We start from the raw sequence: 22,047 nt of genomic DNA on the forward strand, positions 1-22,047 counted from the left end.
CATGGCAGATAATTACCAAATACACATTTCTGTCCTTGGTTTTCTTTTTCAGGTCGGTAATGGTGAGTGGCCACTTAACTGAAATTAGTGGTGGTGTTGAATGCTGTCCTTAAGGGATGATTAAGAGCTGAGTCCTTTATCTCCCTGCCCTGTTATTTATTTCATATAGGAGAAAAAATTAAACTTCTGATATTAACCTTTAAATAAGTATGAGATTCTTCTTAATCTGTGTTTTTATACTGCACTCACTTTGATGTCTCCCTCTCAGCATCAGCTGTGGCAATGATTACATATACTTTTTCATTTGGGAAGCTTCTGCTGGACTAAAGAGACTGTGTCAAGAAGAATTGCTCTGGCTGTCTCAGCTTCAATAGGAAAAGAGCCAGGACTTTGTATGACACAGTCTGCAATATGGTCCTTTGCTGTACAGCAATGACACTGAATCTGGGATCTCTGGTTGAAGAAATGAGGGAAAAGTTAAAGCATCATCATAGAGCCTGTTTACCTCACTTTAAGGAAGGGTCTGGGCCCAGTAATTGCACTGCTGGAACCCGGTAAGTTTTTCACTACTTTTTCTGTGGACTATGCCATATTTTTTTCCCTTTGTATTACTGACATTACCACCACCATTCCTTCTCTAGGTCTTTTAATACCTTTTCATGGATACGCACGCATCCTGGCCCATTTGGGCGACCCGTGGCTCTCGGCTGCAGCTGTGCGTGAGCGGCCTGGCTTTCTGCCGGCCGAGGTGGGATGGGGGAGGGATGGCTGTCACGAGGGCTGTAAGGAGGGCTGTAACGGCAGATCTGCAGGAAAGGAGAAGAAAAAAAAAAAGAAAAAGCAAGCTAATGTAAACCCAGGGAGGAACGTCTCGCGGTTTGCGAGAGCACCTGGCGCGTGTCTCCCCTAACCTCCCGTTATCAGAGGACAAAGAGCAGCGCTGGGGCGGAGCGGCAGCGCGGGGCCGGGCACGGCGCTCACCGGAGCGCAGCCACACCGGTGCAGAAGGACCGCCGCCGTCCCGGCCGTCGCTCCGACCCCTTTCCGGCGCGGGCCCCGCACTGTCCCACGCGTCACCACGTCCCGCGGCTGCCCACGTCCTTTTACATCCATCCCCAATCAGACCTGACGGCGGCCGCAGCACCGATGCTCGCTGCCCGCCGCAGCCCCGCTTCGCGACTCCGCGATTCGCTCCGCGTCATCCCCCGAGGCCTCCCATCCCCTCCTGCCGGGCCCCTCGTCCCCGCGGTAGGTGGGTGAGAGGAGGGCACCTTGGCGGCGGGCGGGGGCGGGCGGCGGCGCGGCGGGGCTGCGGCGCGACGCGGCTTCCCGCCCCCTCCGTCAGACGGGCGGGGAGCTGCGGCGGGCGGGAGGGAGCGAGGCAGCGGGAACGGCGGGGCGCAGCCGGCCGGGCCTCAGCGGGGATGCGCCGCGGATGCTGGAGAGGAGGTGGGTGCCGAGCGGCGGGGCGGGGGCAGACCGCGGGGCGCTGCGGACATCGGGGCTCGGCGGTGCCGGGCCCGACGAGAGCCGTCCGAACGGTGGAGGGGTGGGAGAGAGCCGGGGCGCGGCGGCGGGCCCAGAGCCGGAGTCGGGATCGTGTGAGGCAGCGGGAGCCGCGGGAGGCACGGACCGGCGCGAAACCGGAGCGGCCGCGATTATGTAACCGGCAAAGCGGTGCCGCGGAGCGACCCGGCCCCGCTCCCCCGTGTGCGGCTCTGTCGTCTCCAGTGCGGTGCGGCTGGAAATGCACCTGTAAACTCTGCTCCGCCGCGGTGCGTAGCGGGGCCGTATGGCGAAGTTGATGCACTCTCGGGATGCCTTTGTGCTTGCAGTCTCTGCCTCTCTCAAAAAAAGCAGGAATGGCCTGCTATTCCTAATTTCTAGCAGTGCTGCAGAATGCTTGCGAGCTTTTTGAATACGCACAGATTCGTTGTAGCGCTGGTTTAGCAGTCATCCTTTTTCCAGAACTGCTGATGCTCACAGCGACCATCTGACATGGCTTTGCCATTGGTTGTATTTTATAGCTGCTTTGGCGTGTTGCAAGAGCACGATGTTGCCGCTCTCCCCGAAGCCCGGCAATGCAGATGCGGTGCCAACGGCACGGCCACCAAGAGAGCTCGCTGTGCTCCCTCAGGGCCAGGTGGGAGCTCAAGGTCGGGCCGAGCTGCAGCACACCTTGTGAAGGGTGACATCGAAGCACACAGTCCCGCACAGGGGAGTGACGTGGTCCCTTAAATATGTTCTCACAGAGTTGATGAAAAAGCTCTCCAGCGAAGGTGTGAGGAATTAGCTATTTCAGGAGAACAATTAACTATATCAGCTCAATTTTAATGGAACTAGTACATTTAATTGCATTCTTAACAGATTTTCTATTCTCTGGATGATTAGCTTGCAGAATGATACCAGCTTAAAGATTAACATCTCATCAAATATCTGATGGTTTCCATGCCGCATAATTGTGCTTGGTTTATATTAGCTTTTTTCTAATGACCAGCCTTTGTCTATAGTGCTGTGGGTTCTCTAATTAAGCCGTTTTCATCTTGGTATGGATGACATGACCTTGACCTTAGTAGCTAAGCAGACGTGGTGGTACTGGTGACAAGCTTAACAGGACATTTATTTTTATGTACATGTAACACATGGGTCTTTCTTTCACATTGGTTAAAAAAAGTTCACAGAAAAGAAAGACTGCTGTTTCTTTTCTCTCCAGTTAAGATAAATTAAGCGATATGTACAACCTAAATGCTTACTATTTAACATACTCTAAAGAGGTTTTTATTTGAAGAGGTACCTTTGGTGCTACTGTAGTTCCTCATGCCCATGTGTTCCATCTCTTGCAGGGCTCCTGTGTGCTTCTTTGCAGGGCTGGTGAGCTGCAGTGTAGGGCTGTTGTCAGTAGTATTTCTTGTCACTGGCTCTTTGTGTTCTTTGCCCATTTGTACCCTGTGTATGCATGTCAGAGATGCTCCAAGTTTCTATTGCTGCTTTTCTCACATTTATTTTGCATCAGTTCCGTGCAAGGATAAGAAAACATTGGTTGCACTTGTAGAAAGGAGTGGTTTTTTTCAAGTGCAGCTGTAGAAGGGCTGTACTATGTGCACATGCGTTTGTTTGGATGAATTGTTTATCCAGCTGATACCAGTGTAATTTTGCTTGCAGGTGTTAAAGTTACTGTGTGACTGAGCAGCCAGTTTGGACTTTTTTGCAAAGATACCATGGCCATGGGAAGGTAAAGCCTTGGTGGGATAGCCCTATCCTCTTGCTCTCCTGCATGTTCTGCTGGAGATGTGTCTTCTTTCTTCTGCCCAGGTCTGAGATGAAGTCAGAGAACATTCACATTTCCACTTCATTTTCCTTCAGTTCTTCTGCATGCGTGTGTTTGTCCCTTGGTGCCTCACCTTCCTGCAGTATAGTGCCTCTAGGTTTCTTGGTGTGACAGAAGTGATTGGCTTTGCTGTTGTATGCCCAATGCATGCAGTATTTGCATGGGTTTTCTCTATGTTGTTGTTTTTTGTTTGTTTTTCTTCATATATTTATTTAGTTTTTCAAGAACTTAGGCTTCTGGTATGATGTGGTTTTGTCCCAGGAGATCTGCATTTCCCAAGGGATGCTGACCATCAGGCCCATCCTCCTGGACTATCTTCTACTATCACCGCTCCCAGCACGGCAGGGGGAGATAACAGGAGCTGCCAGAGGGGTGTGTGTCTATGTTCATGTGTGTGTGCAGCCTGTCCTAATGGTTTAGTTAACCCTTAAGCCATACACATGGTATAGCAAAATATTGTCCATTTTCTCCATCTGTTCTAACGTATTTTTTTTTAAACACAGCCCTATTCTAAAACCCAGACGTTTTTTGGCGTGCTTGATGATAAAAAGAAAGCCTTCCAGTTGTTTGGGTTTTTTTTTATTATTTTTTTCTTTTTTTTTCTCTCAGTAACTAAATGCTTGCAGTTTTTGAAGCTTTTGATGATGTCTGGCATGGGAAAAGGCAGTAGTTTCTGTAGATAATTTTCATGGGAAATGTTACTCTGGGCAATTGCACTTTTAAAAGGAATTTCTCCAAGAATTTCCTCCAGGGTTGTGTTTTTTTCTTAAGCTGGCTTTTAATGAGATTTAAAAAATCCCTCCCACTGGAATACTTAAGCAAATGCTTACTTTGGGTTTTTTTCTTTTATCAATATCAAAGTTGTAGATGTCAGAGGAGGTAGCAGCAGGTATTGTGTTCAAGTGAAAGTAAATATACTCAGGCCATGTGAAGGGTGTTGTGTTTTTGGCAGATTCCAAGTACGTCTTTGTGATGGGGAAAGTCCAACTGTGAGAGGTGTATTGAGGAGGAAGTGGTGAAATGAGATGGCAGCTGAAGTTAGCTGAATTTGGTTAAAATACTATGGAATATTAAAAATGCTAAATTATAGTAGCATGCACAACATGAGTGTTGGTGTTATTTGTGTATGTTTGCAGTTAATTTTACTGCCTGTATGCCTATGTTTTCCAAGCTGTAAATACAAAACTACAGCTTTCAGCTGTTTCCTGTATGTCAGAACATATACATGTAGGCAGTGAGGAGCTTTCTTTGAAAAAGAAAGTGTGTGTGTGTCCTGGTGAATGGTGTTTGTAGCACATCCCTCTCTTAGGGCTGTTCCCTTCAGAAGAGCTTTTCAATGCTGGCAGCTGATAAGCTGGTCAAAGGGAGGTCAGCTGAAGTGTGGAATATGGGAAAAGAACATGAGGGTTTTGATGCACAGGTAGTCAAACTAGTGTTCTTTAAGGGAAATTCTGGGTGGAATATAATAGTTAAAATAGTAAGGTAGGGAAAAAATGAGTCATAGAGAAATACTACTGACAACTGCTGAACATTGGAGTTTAAAAAAGAGTGGAAGAAGAGGGGTCAGGAACCATAGAATTGCAAAATGTCCTAAGTGAGAAGGGCCAAGGATCATCCTGGCTCTATACAGAACCACACGAAAGTCAAACCTTGTGTCTAAAATAATATAGTATAAGTTTGGAAAATAAGTATTTTCCAAATACTTATTTAACTCCAGTGGCTTGGTGCTGAGACCGCTGCCCAGGAACTGTATTACAGTTGTAATAGCCTAAAGATTAGATGAGCTTTTGACTCTTCAAAATGCTTCAGTATAGCAGAGAGAACAGTGGTGTTTTGAAACAAAGTTAAATAATTTTTTTTTTTTTTTTTTTTGAGTTCCTCAAAGGCAAATAAATTTTAATACTAGTGGAGGGCACTTCTCTTGAAGAAAAAAATGGATGCATTGGTGTATGGTTACTGCTGAGTCACAGCTTGAAGCATTGATTGAGCACCTGGGGAAAGGACCCCATCAGTCCTAGGAGCACAGGTGAAGGCAATTCAGCTGTGTGACCAGAAGGGGTGGAGCCTGGCTGCACCTGCACCTCTCTTAGACCTCATTTAAGGGCTGACTGCTGCTGGGGAAAGATCTTTGGTTGGTAATCCCTCCCTTCTGGAGTTTTCCTTCTGAGCCTAGATCTTCAGATATGGGTGAGCATTTTTCCTTTGTAATACCTTTCTATTCGCTCTTGTCTGTTTGCTGTTATGCTCCCCTATCACCCTTCCACTGTGTTAATCTTTCTGATTGTTGTAGTTCACTTGAGCTGTAAAGAAGGTTGCATTAATTCATCTGTGTTAGATGTTATCTTCTAAAATGCCCTCTTCTCTAACATAAATGCTGTTGTTTTGCTACAGAGTTTTTCTATGTGACTTGATGATTCTGGCTGAGTTATGGAGTTATGTTTATGCAAGACTTAAATATATTAGAATGATGTGTTAGATCCTTTTTGGCAGTACAGTCAGGCTCAAAGGGACCTTTGGAGCCTTGGGACTGCTTTGCTGTGGAAGGTACTAAACCCAAAGTAAGGGTGTGTGAGAATGATCTGTAAATCAGCTTAAAGATGCCTTATCTTAGTCTACAACATCCTTTTTCAGGTAAGGAACTGAGAAGTTTTCATTAATTGATAAAGTAAGCTCAGGTTGCCTTAAAAGAAAGGTCTGATGAAACTATTTTGTGCTATTTTGTGAAGGCTTCTCACCCACTGAGAGGAGACCAGGGCTTCATCTGCCCAGCTGTTGCTGACCTGATTAGTCCTAGATGAGTTGGAAAATGAAGAATCAATAGAATTTTGCTCTGTAGTTGTTGCTAACTTCACAGTTTTCATAATACATTTGGAGTGAGAGACCAAAGAGTTGCAGGAACTGGTGATGACTGCTAGTTGGCCTGAGGACTATGGACTTCGAGCTCCCCTTAGTTGGCAGCTTGAGCCATCAAATAAGAAAGCAGTAAATAATTAAAACTTGAACAGTGGTTGGGGGGGAAACAGATACAGGACGTGCACATACCTTTGGCACTTAGAAGGCAGAGCTGGAGGTGGAATGGCCTGGTGGGAGGCCCAGGCCACATGGCCACATCGAGTTGCTGGAAATGAATGTCATGTTCCGCTGGGTCCCTGGTGATGGTCTCCCCTGGACTTCGGTTTGTGGGTGTGTTTCATAGGATGGCAAGCTAGAACAGTTGTTTGTGGCCACCTTTTGCACCCCTCCTGTTTAATAAAGCAAGACTAGATTATGTGCTGCTGAGAGGTACTGAGAAGGTGTATTGTTTCTATTCTTGCAGCCTATTCCGCTGTCACAAATCCAACATGGGTGAGATAATGCTAAAAAGAATTTGGGTCGAGAGAAGTTTCTGTGAACATCTCACAGGAATGATTCCAAGCTGGTGATTTTGCTTCCGTTTCCACCTCTTTCCTTGCAACCTTTTCTTTTATGTTGTTAGCCCTGTTTGTGCAGCGAGACCGCAGATAGCCTCCTGATCGCACTGTACTATATGAGGATTTTGATGCCTGAGAAACTCGTGGTCTTCTTCGGGGAAGTAACTTCTAACTCCTTTTTCCCATCCTGTTTTTCAAAATGGAGTTCTTGTTTTCTGGAAATTGTTGGCACTGTTAGTTGAGAAATTGAGAGGAAGGAAATCCAGATAGCGGCTCATCTTCTCAGTTTATCATCTTTGAGGCTTTGGCCACGAGATAAATGTTTCTTCAATTTACTTTCTCTAGTTGGAAGCCTTTAGAAAAGTAGTGTGGCACTACTTATTTTCTTTCTTTTTATGTCACGTACTAGTTAGTTGTTTTGTCATCTGGTAGTAGTTGATCTGGGAAAACTGGAAGAACAAGGTCACTGGTGAAGAGCTACAGAAACAGTAACAAATGTGCCAGTTAAAAGGGCTTTCAGCTCAGCAATATGAAGCTGAAATAGGTTAGTGACAAATTCTGATTCTTTCAGAGTGGATCAGGTCAGATGCGAGAGAAGGTGATGTCTGTCAGAGGAAAGGACACCTGGTTGAAAGAAAAAAGGTTGAAAAGAAAGCAGCTTGTTGAAATTTGAAACGGGCTGTTGGTGTGAAGTCATCTTGGGGTCTCTCTGACTCCAATATGAGCGTGATGTGCCTCTCTGGAAAGTAATTATGTCTCTGTGTTTCTTGGTTTTAATATGTTTCTGGAGAATAGAATTGCAGAACATAGTTGCTGAAAACAGAATAGGAGTGATATAAAATGGAGCTAGAGGTTATTCAGAGGGTGAGTTTGGATGTAAAGTACCAGTGTGCCTCCAGTACTAGAATGTTAGTTCTGGAGCCACGCGAATTCTGTATCTGTCACTGTAATGGTCGCTGATGCATACAATCTTTTTTTTTTTTTACCCTGCTTCTGTCTAAATGAAATTGGTCTCTGAGTTCATGTACACTTGACAACTGTGCTTTTTGTGTGTGTGAACTCCTGGTAACTATGGCCAGGCAATAGCCTCCACCTGCTATATTGATTTTTGGGTAACAAAATCGCAAGCAAAAATAACCAACTCCCTGGAGGAAAAAAAATAAATTCTCTAGCCTCTCCCTGACTGTGACCTGTATTTGTAGATACACTGTGGGCAATTAGTTATAAAACATATAGGATGGTCCGGTGAGCTGGCTTCTCTGTCACCTCTATGGCTGGCAGTGTACCTTATGCGTGACACTGGTGGTCAGTTTGCTGAATGTGATTCAGAGTGATGTGCAATGCAAAGTCTTAAATAAAAAAAGAAAATAATGTAAGGTGCTTTATTTTTAATTTTTATGTTTTAAACTAGCTGCGCATTGCAGTTTGAGGAAGAAAGGTATGCCTGCTCTGGTCACCATAACTATTGCTGCGTGACTGAACTCATAATGGCATGAGTGACTTCTGCCTGTAATTAATACAGTGCTGGCTATGCATCTTGCTAAATGTGATTTCTGGATTACTAGAGTAGGCTTCAGATCAGAAAATGAGAATTAGAATTAGTCAAGCTGACTAACCCTCAAACCTTCCCATGTAATTCAACATGCTTTGCAATGGCTGTGAGTTTAAGGAATTGAAGGACTTTCAGAATTAATCTAAAATATTACAACAGTTGAAGAGGTTTAAAACACAGTAATCCTAAACTATTTAAGTTGTGACTGATGCCAGCTAGGCTTCTATGCTCTCTAGAAAAGGAGCAGTTTCTTGCAACAAGGAAGTTTTATTTCTCAGTGCCACCACAGGTGTTCAGTGATAAGCTATATGTTATGTTTTTCTTCTGTTCTCCTTCATCTGGCTGTGGAAACCATGTTCTGTGCTAAGAAATGTTTGTGGAAGGAGTGGCGAACTTATTAATTTCATACTTTGGCATCTCTGGCCATGTTCCCATGTTGAAAGCTGATTGAAACAAACCGCTCTTAGGCCACAGCTATCTGGAGGAATGTGTTGCTCTGTTTTCTTGGCTGGTTCTTGGGCAGTTTGCAGTGAAAAATGTGTCATAGCTGTGTGATATAACACTAGAGGAAAAAAACAAACGTTGGATAAATATCTTTATAGATAGAAATTAGTTTCTCAGAAATGTGCAAACTAATTTAAACAGATAAAGCAGGAGTCTTGTGCAGTTTTTCATTTGTCTTCTGGGTTCTCAGCACTCATATGTCCCTCTCCAGCTTCTGCCTTAGGTAGCATTCTGCCTCTGCCCCTAGCAGGTTGTTCCTGACCTGTTAATATATCCCTCCCAGAATCTGGGTCCTGAGTTCAGGGACATGGACTCGCTTGTACATCCAGGCTTGGTGATGCTCCAGGCCTCTCCAGCCCGGCTGCCTGCCATGCATTCTGGCTCGGTGCTTGTATGAGCATCCTTGGCCCTCTCAGTAGATCCTCTGTGGAAGCCTGAGAACAGGGAGGGTGGGATTATCAGCTCTGTAACCTGGCTTAAAGCTGGGCATCGTGTGGAGGGTTAGATCAAAATTGCTATACCAAACCTACTCATGGTGACTGCCTGAAGGAAATGAATTGAGAAGAACATCACCAGTCTCCATTTCAGTGCTGATTTACAGCTTTTGTTCCGAGTTATCGAAATCCAGTTGGCCTGTTCAAATATATGTATCTGTTCCTTTCATACCTACTGATTTATGATAATATGGAAACCTGTCTCACTCTCCAGGGAAAAAGTTACACAGAGGGTAAACAAAAGACTTTGAAATTCATAGAGTGATCATACCAAGGAAAATCAGTTATTACCTAATAGACTTTATGCGTAGTAACAATGTAAGGTGTCATTTATTAATGACAGTGATTGATATATATTTTCCATTTCTGTTGGTCAGGCTGTTGAGGTGGGTTATACAATTAAGTAATTCCAGAGCAGATTTAAAAGCACTGGTACAAGTTTCAAAAGTTTCTTGTTTAGAAGGACAAGTCTGAATATAAATAAATACTTGTATCAGGAGATATGAAAGGTAATTCAAGCAAACCTCTCTGAAGTTTTTTCTTTTAAACAATCACAGTATGCTGCAAAAATTGATTTTCAATTTTGCAGACTCCCACAGATTGCAGCACAGAAAATCAATGCTTTTTCAGCTAGTGTCAATTTTTTCCATTAAAGGAAAAATGAGGAAGCATGAGGCTTCCAGGCTTTTCTGATTTCTGTTCATTTACCAGACAGATAATCTTTATTTATCTTTACGTTTTGTGTAATGCATACTTAGTGCTTGTCATTTTATTCTCTTTGCCAAACATAGCTTGTGTTTAAGAGTTAAGTACTCGAAGCGTGGTGGAATTATGGTGAATTTTTAGAACTTTTGTTCCAGAGCCTCAGGCTAGGAGGCTAAATGTTTCATTTGAACCATGATCGAACCAAGTATATTTAATCTGTATTATAGTATTTGTTCCTTAATGAACTTCTAGATCTCCCCATAAGCATATTTTTGAAAATACCTTTGGTCTGCATTAGAGAACATATTTTTTTCTAATTTGAAGCAAGCATGCACTTTGGAATGCATGGGAACTTTCTGTTTCCATGTTTATCAAGTGTAGCAGGGAATGGCATGATCAAAGGTAACAGGAGAAGTTAAAAGTGAAAGATAGCAAATGTCACCATTTGGAGTTAGCTCATTATTTTTGTTTTGCTAATGAGGGCATGTACACATGTAAGCAGAACACAAGAGGTAGGTGCTCACTCTGCAAGATGCAAGTAGAGAAATAGAATACATTAAGTTGACAGTGCTCCATCCTGGGAGGATGTGGATGTTGCAAGTAATGATACAATAATGACTTTTGGTAAAGTTTCACCCGTGATGTTTTTTTTTAACACTGCTGCAAAGTTTGCCTTAGCATAAGTTAAAATTACTTTTTAGCAGTGGCTGACAGAGAGGTTTTACCCAAAGGTCTAAAAAATACCATGAATACAGATAGTGGGGAAAAAAAGCTTTGTGGAGAACAACTGAATGTATCCAGCAAACTGGCACTGTTTTTAGGTATGCAGTGCTAGAAAAATAAACATTTTTCACTTTGGGACATGCCTGATGGCAGTGGTTAACTTAGAATGAGTTCATAAACCTACTTCCGCTCAAGTGGAGTACAGTGGTAGGCTAGACAGCAAAGCAGCACCCAGTCAGGACAGTAGCTCTAATTATGGCCATAAGAGATGTACCCCTGTCTACAAGTATCTGTGGTTGTACACTTTGGTTAACAATCTGCAGCAAGTTGAGCAACATTTTTCAATATTTTTCATTATAATTAACATTTTACATGCTTTAGTACATTTAGTACCATGTTCTAGAATTTTATGTACACACAAGCAGATTTTCCCGTCTTTGTTATTAAACAGTCTAGCTATAATGGACAGTTTTTCTTAAAGGAAAAAGTACGTGCCAGAAAAACAAGATTAAAGAAACCAGTTCCGGTGCTATTACTAGATTTAAGAGAGTATGGCATTTTGCAAGTGGTTTCAAAGACTAAAGCATGAAGGTTTGAAGTGAGTGAACAACAGACTTCAAATTCCTACCAGTAATTTGGCAGTTACCCATTGTCTTGTGAGGTTCTGATTGGAGCTGTGTGAGACTGAAGACCAAGGCCCTTCTTTCTGTAGAGAGTTCAAAACAAAGAGTAAAAGCAAATTAAGGGAAGTTAATTTCATAATTCTCCTAAACATATGGGTGAATGCCTGCATGGTAAAATGCAGTTTTTCTTCAGAATGTTCCTTAAGTCAAAGAAAATAAGGATGAATGTGTATTTTTGCTTTCCACAGCAGTGCAATTTCCATGTGGAGTTATGAAGTGTGCTGTGTTGTTTTTTTTTCTAATTCTTCCCTAGTTTTTATCTGTCTTTCAGAATGTTGCTAGTTGGGAAACTGCCCCAAAACACCTGTTTGTCAGGTGTTATGTAGTTCTAACACAATTAACCCTGCAAGTCCTCTTTTTCTTTTTTGGACTGTTTGGTTGGTAGACTCTGGAGAATTATTTTATTGTTTTCTCATGTTCACTAATTTTGGAACAGGTATTGCAGGCAGCAGGGGAGATTCTCTTCTATGTAAATGGCTTTGGACATCTTGGCTGACGTTACTGACACGAACTTGGAGACATGCTGACTTATGAGCCATTGTCAAGGTCTTGGGAGTGGAACAAAAATAAAATGAGTAACTTAAGAAGTGTGACTCTGTCATTACAGTTGGAGTGATTTCTCCTTTACAGGATGAAAGAATTCTGTAACAGAAACAGAGCTTGAAATTTGGTGTTTAAATCAAATGGCAAGATTAACAAAATATTTTATCATGTTTGAATGTTAAAGTTATCCTAAAGTGCTCTACAGAAAAGAACTTAAGTGTTCATACAGCATACAGATTTGTAAAGAGTTTCAACTGAAAACCTCTGAATAAGACTTGCTTTTGGGTAGCATTCAGGTACTTCTCGGCAATTGAGTTCTCTGATTCAACTTTCAAATGGGTATTTATTTGTAAAAGTGCAAGTATTATGGCTGGCATAATACATTATAATACATTTTTTTAATGATAATACTTATGTATAAATATAATATTTATAAATTGATATACCACAATGTATGCTCACTGTCTAGATGATAGAATGCTCAAAATCAAGGTAGTCTGGCAATTTTATTCTTGTGAATTTATAAGTGCTACACAACTTGTGAATGATAATGAGGGGCAGAAAGAGAATTTTAGCTGTATTTCTATTTTTCTGTGCCTTTTATGGCTTATCATATAGGAGCATTTTTACTATTTTTGGCATTACTTTTGAATGTAGTACCTTTGTCAGGAGTATTCTTGTGCCTTGATACTGATGTCAGATCATCAGATTTCTCAGTAACTGAGAAATCAGTAGACAGAATTAAAAGAGACTTAAAAACAAGGTGCTTGAACTTCAAACTGGGTTGTACTCCTCTAGAAGTTCAGGAAGAGCTGAATTAAAGTTTCAGGCACAAAATATTCAGTTCTTCACTGCCAGCAAAATGTGAGGTAAAAAGCTCTATCTGTTTTTCTGCTTTAGCTGTAGCATGTAACTGTTGTGTTTTGACATAAACACATGCCATTCCTTGCCATAAATATATGCCATTTCTCTGAAATATGGAAGAGGATGCTTGGCTACCAGTTTTATTCATATGAATTTATTGTTACAAACTGTCTGTATTTTGTTGAACCTCCCTGTGGAAAAGGTACATTTCTCAACATCTCTGGTATGAGTAGGAAGCCCTCAGACTGAGGCTGATACTACCTGATCTGTCAAGGTCAGTGAATAAGGAGAAGAGAAACAAGGAGGGATGCATACTGAACATGTTTTGATCAGAGGAAGTGATGGCAGTGTGTCTTTTTAGCTCTGGCCAAGATCTCAGAGGAAGTCTTGCAGTGGTTGTTAACAGTTGAGGTGGAGGTGTTGCTAGGATCCTGGCAGGTGCAGAAGTCTGATGTCATGATCATGAAAGAATGCTTAGTGTCCTGTCCTCTTCTTCAGGCTGAGATTCTGTCCTAGAATTGCAAGTTTGTGTGATGCTCCATCTTCCTGAGAAATCATGACAGCAGTAATTGAAACCACCAGATTTACCTTCAGCTATTTACTGCTGGAGGTATTTTTGTTGTCCTAAACCCAGTGTAATTTAGATCACTCTTTAATCTAAGTGATAGGTATCACATATACTACTTCTCTTGACTGCATGTCAGTACAGATTGCTCACAGAATGCTGTTTGCTTTAGTGGTAGTTTTCTGCTTTCTCTTCCTTCAGGCTTAAGTAAGAATAATGCCTTTTTATATCTGTTTATACTGTGTTTGTTAAAGCATCATTAAGAAATTGAAAATGCCTCTGAGTGTGTTTTATGAAAGATGAAAGCCACTGAGTGAAAATGGCAGGATATCACTGACCATGTTGATGTAGTCAATGCTGCTGGCAACATGTCAGGATGTAGAATGGCTCAGCAGTCAGTTATCTGCAACATGGGCTTCTCAACCTGGCCTTACTGAAGTGTTACCAATGGTAAAATCTGTTTGCTTTCTTTGGATGGTGAAGATTGACTGGAAAGGTAAAACACTAGTGTAAGAAGCAACCACCCATTCTGAAGTAGAGGCCAGGAAAGCTTTGGCCAGAAGTGGTTGCAAATGCTTGCGAATACAGCCAAGCAAAGGCTTGACTGGAGCTCCACAATCAGTTGCATTGAAGTGAGTCCATCAGAAATCTTTAAATACATAACTTTTGTTCAGTGGGAGCTATTCTCAGGCTTTGGGAACTGGGATGATCTGTGGGGGGGATGGAGGGGGGGGGACTGAGTTCCAGTGAAGGCAGCTTCCTCATGGAAGTACTACTAGAGGTTCTGGGAATGTTTTTCATTCCCTTGTTTTCTCTCTTCTGTGTGGAAGTTGACCACGTGTTTACTGCAGCATGTTTGGACTGAGAGCCCTGTGTCTTTAGCTGGGACTAGTTAAAAAAAAAAAAAAGTTGCAGTTTTGTACCTTTGCTAGTGAATTCATTTTAAATTTAGTGAAAGTATCCATTAAAGCAAAAAAACAAAAAACTAAGAAGTAGAAATCTCATTTGATTAATTTTCAGTGAAATGCTCACACTGATACGTCTTGATGTAGAAACAGGCTTTTCCCCAAGTTACTTGAAATTTCTTCCTTTTTTCCTTCTTTTGGTCTCTAAACTAAAAACAAATCCAGTGTTGATACACTCACTGTAGTTCTTTTTTCGATTAAGGGTTTGAGGTTTATGAAACATGTCAATAAACATGCCTAAATGAAATCCTGCCTGTTCCTAAAATATAAGGCAGACTTTTCTAGGGATGAATAGCAATCCCAACATATGGTGTGTTTCTTTTAAGATGCAAAATATTCATATAGTGAGATGAACCTTCTGGAGGAACTTTGAAGCAATAGCTGCTTCTCCCAAAGCTTTTGCCATTCTTTTTTTTCAACAGAAACTGTCTTTCTGAAAAGATTTCTTCCTAATCTCCAAAAGATGTTAACAGTGCCTTGCCAAACTGTTGACAATCCATTTCTTGTAGGATGCTGTTGTGTATAAATAGCTTTTAATTTACTTTTTCTAGCGATGAGAAGCATTCAGTTTTGTACTCAGTTTGAATCTAGAGAAGCATTAATATTTCTGAATATATTATTAAAATATATTAATATATTTCAATATTGTTGTACTCCTCTATGACAGCTGCATTGTACATATTAGCTTATGTGGCTGTGGTTGTGGAGTAGGTTGGGTGTTATATGCGACTGACGTGTTACTGCACACAGGGCTGCCTCACCTGATTTTTCAGTGCCTCCTTTGTGATAGCTCTGACCTGTGTTCAGTATCACTGTGCTAGGATGACTTTCACGCAGGAAAAAATGCCTTGTTTGCTCAGCATCCCAAAGGACAGTTAGGAGTGGTTGCCTCCTAATTGTGGAGCAATGTAACATCCTTGTCAGAAAGCAGAGGGACCTCTGTGATGCCAGTTGGGACCCCTCAGCAGAAGTGGCACGCTTCCATGCCCAGAACAGTGGACATCGAAGGAATGTTGTTACTTCCCATTTGTTTTTTATCTTGGCTTGGACTCTCTTCTGCTGAAGTGGTGAAAAATAAGCAAAGGCATGGGGTAAACAGATGAGTAGGAAAAAAAAAAAAAAAAGAGTCCTCTGGGGAGGAGGAGGATGCTTTGCATTGTGGATGCAGGAGGAAAACAGTGGAAGACATCAGAGTACAGAAAACAACTCAGAAAAAGAACGAGGAAAGCATGGGAAATGCTGAAAGAGTGATGTAGGTGGATATTTAAAAAAAAAAAAAAAGGCATTTTTTTCCCATACATCCTGGAAGTGTTCTGCTAAAACTGCATTTCTTTGTGAGAAGTAGGGTTGTTTTTTTTGTCTTGGGGGAGAAATCTGTTTCAGTTTTCTTTCTTTATTATTAAAAAGAAATCAGCGGACTTACTGTGTTTTGATACTCGGCTTTGATTCCCTAATATAAAAACTGTTGAGGATTCCTTCTGGGTGCAGGTGGTGTGGTTAAGGAATACTTGTATCCTGTAGTCAACAGCACTCAGGGGAGCAATATGGATGGTATCACATCTGTCTGCCTTTTTTCTTCCCAGCTTGAGCAAAGAGCTCCCTGCTCACAGCCAAGATAGCTGCAGGCAGGCCCTGGCCCCCAGCCAGGTTGAAGTGCTCATGTCTCCACACTTGGAGCGTGATGCTGTGGCTGCGTCATTGCCATTCACCCACCTTATTTTCCTGGTTGTATACCCACGAAGCCTGTGACCTCTTGGATAGCTCGTGTTCTGTTCAAAGTATACGCTCCATCTGTTCTCAGCATTTGAGCTTTTAAATAAATTTTTGAGTATTTGAAGTTTTCTCTAGCTGGTCAAGAATTATATAGCGTGGAAATCTTTTATTATAAAAGGTAAGCCTAGAGAAAAGAAAAACAGAAAAAGGATTGAACAGGGAATAACAAGTGTCTCTTTGGTGTTTTCCTGAGAAAAGTATGTGCACCTTTCTTGTTTGCTGTTTGCCCAAGGTGTTATTGAGAGTGACTTTGTTCTGCCATGTTGAGGTACTGCTGAAAGATGCTCCCTGCCAGTCCAGTACTGGCTGTGTTCTCTTTTAACTGCTGTTCCACTGTGTAATTTCATTACAGGTGACGTCATCCGTAAGGCTTTTTGCTACTGCTGTATGGTTTGATGTGATCAACAAAACCTATTACACTGATGTGTCCTAATGTATTAAAATCTAATATTTGCTGGTTGGTTGTTGTACTCTGTCAGCTACTTTCAACGTGGCTGCTATAGAAGAACATACTGAGTCCGTTACATAAACATGCTCATACAGCTTGCTCTGTCTTGATCTCTAAATTCTTCAGTCTTTAGGGTGCGCCACCTAAAAAATGTGACTTATTTGGAGATTTCGAACTTGATTTCCTTTCCTTTTTTGCTGACGTGTTTGAACTCAAAGTAAAGGCAATAGTAGCTAGGTATATAAACCAGTCATCCCACTGCATGAATTAGGGCAGATTTCTCCCAAGGGCTTTGTGTGGCCAGCTTTCTACCCAAGTTATCTGCTGCTGGGAATTGTTGTTTTATTTGGATTTGAAGTCTAAATACATGTAGGAGGTTAGTGTTAGGATCATTTATTCATTTATTGTTGACTCTAATCTCTAAATGCAACTAACTAAAATGAAAAGGTGGTATGTCTGAATATACTGTCCTCAGGAAAAACAAACAAAAAAAAAACCCAATGAAATGTTTCTGCGTAACAGATTTTTATTGTTGTAGATGACAAAGAGGTACAATTTTTAGACAGCTTTCTTCCTATCATTGCTTTTGTGTTATAAGCAATAAGCAGAGAGGGCCAGCTTAGTTTACCCGGTGTTTAGGTAATAGAATAAACTTTACTCAAGTGTTTTTTTCTTTCTGCATTGGAGTTCAAGTATCTTTTCTCTGGTATTTATATACAAAGATTCATAACCTTTATCCGTTTTATCCAGAAGGGAAAAAGAAGCTGTTATGTATTTTTTCCTACAATAGCTATTTACATTATCCCCTGTAAAGTTGTATATTTCATAGGCTGTTTCATAAATTCTGTGTGTACCCAGATTTTCAGATCTTTTTTCCTGTTTTTAAACAATACATTCATTATAATATTCAAAGTAGTTCTAATCTCCTTTTAAAAAAAAACAAAACAAAAAACAAAAAACAAAACTGTGTCTATAATTGTTCAACTTTTTTCTCTTCCATTTATTTTATTCACTTGCAACTTGATTAATTCCTAATTTCTTTTCTTCTGCTCGCGTATTTCCCAGGAGATATCAATGTATTATTATTTTTATTAGATTAAAAGAGGATTCCTGAAATATTTTCTGAATGTCTGCTATTAATGTAATTGGGAAGGGACTCTCCTGGCTGTTTTTTATTTATTTATTTGCTTGTATCCTCAGTTGGAATGTATTGTTATGTATCATTACGCAAGTCAAGTGGACGGGTGAATCACTATGATGTTAGGTTAGAGTCCCCCCCCCCTGTCTTGCTTAACTCTTCAGAGGTATGTGGTCATTGGTAATCACTTATTTCTGTTATATTCTTACTATTTTTTTAAAAACTTTGTTACTGTGGCATATGTAATACACACACAGAATAAAATAAGATGAGGTATATTTTACATTTACCCACATGCATGTTGTAAGTGAAGGGTGCAAGCTGAGTTCCAGTTACAGACTTCTAGTGTGCAGTGTGGTCCGGGATCTGCTTTTGGCATTGATACTTTCAGAAGTTTTTTTAACAACTACATAATGAGTTTTGATGTCAGAGGGGCAGAAGTCTGCACTTTAAAACAAATCATTCTTGGGAGTAAAGGAAGAGATGATAGCTGCCTTATTTGGTCTGCTATATGACACGAGATAAAACTTTACTTCGAATTCTTGCAACAAGTCCATGATACCTATTGGAACTGCACCGTATGTTTTTAGCAATATTTCTGCACTTCACTCCTACCAACTTCATTCAAAAACATAATACTGTGGAAGATGAAGAAGCCTCCAGCGTTATGAGTTCCAACCTACAGTGTCACATTTTGTAGTGGACATAAAGTGCAGAAAGTCTATATAAGCCCCTGCTCTGGCCAGAAGTCAGAAATACACCTTGCATCATAAGTCCTACTGCATCAAAATCCCAGAAATAATGGAAAAAACAAACAAACAAACAACATGCAGTATGCTACCAGGAGAACAAGACTCTCTTTATTGTCTTGAGGTACCACAATGACTTGGACTTGTTGGTATATCCCCAGCAAAGTCCTTGTCGTGTGCCTTGCTGTAGTTGCAAAAGTTGTCTTGATGACTGTGTCAGTTCCAACAGAAAGAAGGTCACAGTGGTTTTAATATACAAACTCATATGAAATATGTTGTTTGAGTTGCTTTTTTTATGTTCCCTAGTAAGTGTAGGAGTGGTTTTCATAACCTATGGCTTTTTTTTTTTTTTTTTTTTTTTTTTTTTTTTTTTTTTTAAACTGAAGGAAAGAAAGTTCTCAAAACCCACTGAGAATGAGCAATGTGAGACGGTGGAAAGGCAGAGAACAGGATGGGCAGCTCTGCTGCTCTTTGGTTTCTGTTGATACACTCCCTGAGCTGGGATGTCCAGAGTGGTGATGGGAGGTCAGCTCAGGTGTGGTAAGCACTGAATCTCATACATATTATCTTTAGTGGTCTAAGGTAGGGTTTCTTTGCTAAATTGCAGATTATATTCCAAAACATTTTTTGTAACGTTAGTTTATGACAGAAAGGAGTAATAACAGATTTTTGTCTTAATTTCAAGTTGTTATATTTTCCAAGAGAGCAGGAATTAATAAGCAAAGCTATGTTCAAATAGGAAGAAAACAAAGGGAGGATTATATTTATTAAAAAAAAACAAAAACCTCTTTAAAATAATTGTTTTAAAGATTTGACTGGATTTTCACGCTACTCAGAATCAGATCAGCTGCAGGCAATTTATTTTTAGAGTATTAGCTTTATTGAACATGAATAAGGTATCTGTGTACCATCAAAAATCTTTGCATTTCAGCTGGTATGCTACAGGCAAATTTTGCTGATGGAGAAACGGTATTTTTTTCAATTGAAAATGGAAATATTTCTTTCTGAATTCAGAATTACAAATGACAGTAAATGCAACAAGGTCTATCAGCAGGTAAGAGTATGGCATGAAGAACTATTATCTGTACTGTGGAAAGACTTTATTAGGAGATTTATAACATTCTGCCTTTTATTCTGATACGTGCATACTTTTGACTAAAATGCTTTCAGTACAGTGATGGACTTAAAGTTTTGCTTTATTCTTCTTTTGCTGTTGCAATTTGCGTGACAAACTTCAGGGTGTTTTATGAATTATTTGTGCTCTGCCTTAATCTGGAACACATTTCATATGGCATCAAGGAGTTGGTGCATATCATTGCTAGGGATGAAGAAGCTGTAAGGAGACATCTGATCACTCAGCTGTGCTGCTCCCAGTAGGGATGGATATATACCACCACAAGAGGCACTCTGCTGCTCCTAGGTTACTGGGAAATGGTTTTGTCCCACTGTTTTTTAGGGTGATGTATTTGGCCATTGTGTTATCTGCCAGTGGTTCAAGAAAGTGTGTTGTAGCACCATTGTCAGGAGTGTATCAGCTTCTTTCAAAGAACAATTATTTAATGACACTGTTTTCTCCTTGATGGGCTTGCTTTGCAAGTGATGCATTCCTTAGGAATGGGTCTGTTGATTGTGTGGGGTAGATCTCAGTGAGAAAATAAATCGTTTCCAGGAAATTCTGGCATTTCTATTGGTATTGGTTTATTACAGTCCTATGCCCACTACAGCCCTTGGCTGTACTTCAGAAAGACAAAGTGTACCAATGTTGTATGGTAAGGTTTTTTGTTTGCTTGTGGTTTTTTTTTTTTTTTTTTTTTTTTTTTTGAGCCTCCTCAACATTTCTGCTCTAAAGTATTCATTAAATCATAAAGCATTTATTGAAATCATTGGTTCTCGCTAAGTCCTTAAGCCCATCAGGTGAGTGAGTAGTCAAAATCTAAAATATTAATATTTCAGGATATTCAAATTAAAATAGTTATTGCTGCAATTTTTGTGTGAGCTTAGGACACTGCAGAACGTTTTCCCGCTTTGGGAGTGTGGACAGTGAGTCACAGGCTCTTCTGTCTTAAATGGCTTGTAGGAGGGAGGGTAAGGCAAACCCATATTCCTCATTCTGCTGGTCCCCAGGGGCTTCTAGGCAAGAATGTGGCAGTTCTCAAAGTGGCTTTAATGATGGGGAAGCTGTTACTGATTCCATTTGGTGAGGCCAATACATTTTTTGGACATGCTAGGCTGGTGTTAGTGAAGAGTGATGTTTGCTGCTGGTCTGGTTTTAAACTGGATCCTAGTGGTCACTGAATCTTGCTGAGCTTTGAGTTACAGCTCTTGTATTTGGCATGGGCATGCAAATACATCTTTGCTGGATAGGACACTTCTAGTATTCTTTGTATGAATAAAATGATAAGTGATAAGTATTTCTTGGGCTTAATCTAACATATAAGCACGGTAAAATGGGCAAGTTTAGGAACTGTTACACTGCAAGTCTGCAGTGGCTGAGCAGCTGAGGATTACAACATAGATGGTGTGTGACGTGCGTAGGTATTAGATCAAAAAGAGCAGAACTGATGTGTTAATAGATGTGGACTAGTTGGATAATTCTGTTTATAACCGAGCTTTCCTCATACTCAAGTGTAATAGATTTGGTTTTAAGTTTGTGAGTATTGTTTATTAGCATATATTGTGATCAGGTCAATATAAGGAGTTGTGTGTGTATACATGTGTGTATATATATATATTTTTTTTGTAGTCATTTTTGTTTTGTATTTGTTCCTACAGTCAATGTAGGGAGGTTGGTTTCATCCCCTCCCATTTTATCTAATAGGGTCGTGAATAGAGGTTTTAAAGGAAAGAGTGCTAACTTCAGTTTTTATATATTTATATATATATATATATATATATACATATATGTGTATATATATATACATACATGTGGAACAGATAATGTGTTTATAGCAGGAAGGTGCTTATAGAAAGGGATATCTCAAGACTTGGACTCTAGTCCATCTGATTAAATGTACCATCTCTTGAACCCTTCATAACTTAAGTGGTGAGTCATTTCTGACTCATGCAAAGAAAAAACATCTATGATGAAGCTTGGCTTTGAAACAATACTGAAAGCTGGAACAGAATAAAAATATGACATGTTGGAAGTCTGGACGTGAAATTATTTTAGCATCTCATTTCTTTACACTTTTATTTGTCTAGTGGATGAAGAAATGAAGAAAATCATTCTTAAAATATGCGAAACTATGGTCTGGGAAAGCAAGCTTGTGCTCTTTGCAAAAGTGGTTTTGGTATCTTATCTCTTGCTGAGGTGCTCTCTGGGAGTTGATGGCAGAGCTCAGCATAATGTCCTAGTGCCAGGGACAGTATTTCAGACAGGGCAGTGTTCTATTTTGTAGCATGAGAGGAGGGGAAAAACTTTTTTTTTACAGAGTGTGGTAACAAATGCAACCTGTTAACAGCATGTTAGTGTGCAACACTCTTATAAGGCAGACAAGAATAATTCTAGAAATATCTTTCTGGGCCGTGACAAAGCCTCACATTAAGTTACAACTGGACACTGAAGAAATCTTCATCTCAGTGTTGCCCTCTAGATGTGGTGCT

General features: G+C 40.6%; 1 protein-coding gene across 16 annotated transcripts in view; it reads left to right on the forward strand.

The window, feature by feature from the left end:
* The first annotated feature begins 1,135 nt into the window (after nucleotides 1–1,135).
* OSBPL6 (oxysterol binding protein like 6) overlaps nucleotides 1,136–22,047 on the forward strand; it is a 77,380-nt gene continuing 56,468 nt past the window's right edge. For 2 of the 16 annotated variants that reach the window (XM_048953124.1, XM_048953125.1), the window contains exons 1-3: nucleotides 2,042–2,143; nucleotides 3,163–3,232; nucleotides 3,590–3,700. The gene's annotated coding sequence lies outside the window, so the exon portion shown is untranslated. Of the gene's footprint in view, nucleotides 1,253–1,340; nucleotides 1,450–2,027; nucleotides 2,144–2,261; nucleotides 2,280–3,162; nucleotides 3,233–3,589; nucleotides 3,701–5,276; nucleotides 5,516–22,047 lie in introns of those variants that run through there. The other 14 variants (XM_048953126.1, XM_048953127.1, XM_048953118.1 and 11 more) reach the window with 13 other exon arrangements.

Source organism: Lagopus muta, chromosome 8, assembly GCF_023343835.1.
Source record: "Lagopus muta isolate bLagMut1 chromosome 8, bLagMut1 primary, whole genome shotgun sequence".
NCBI lineage: Eukaryota > Metazoa > Chordata > Aves > Galliformes > Phasianidae > Lagopus > Lagopus muta.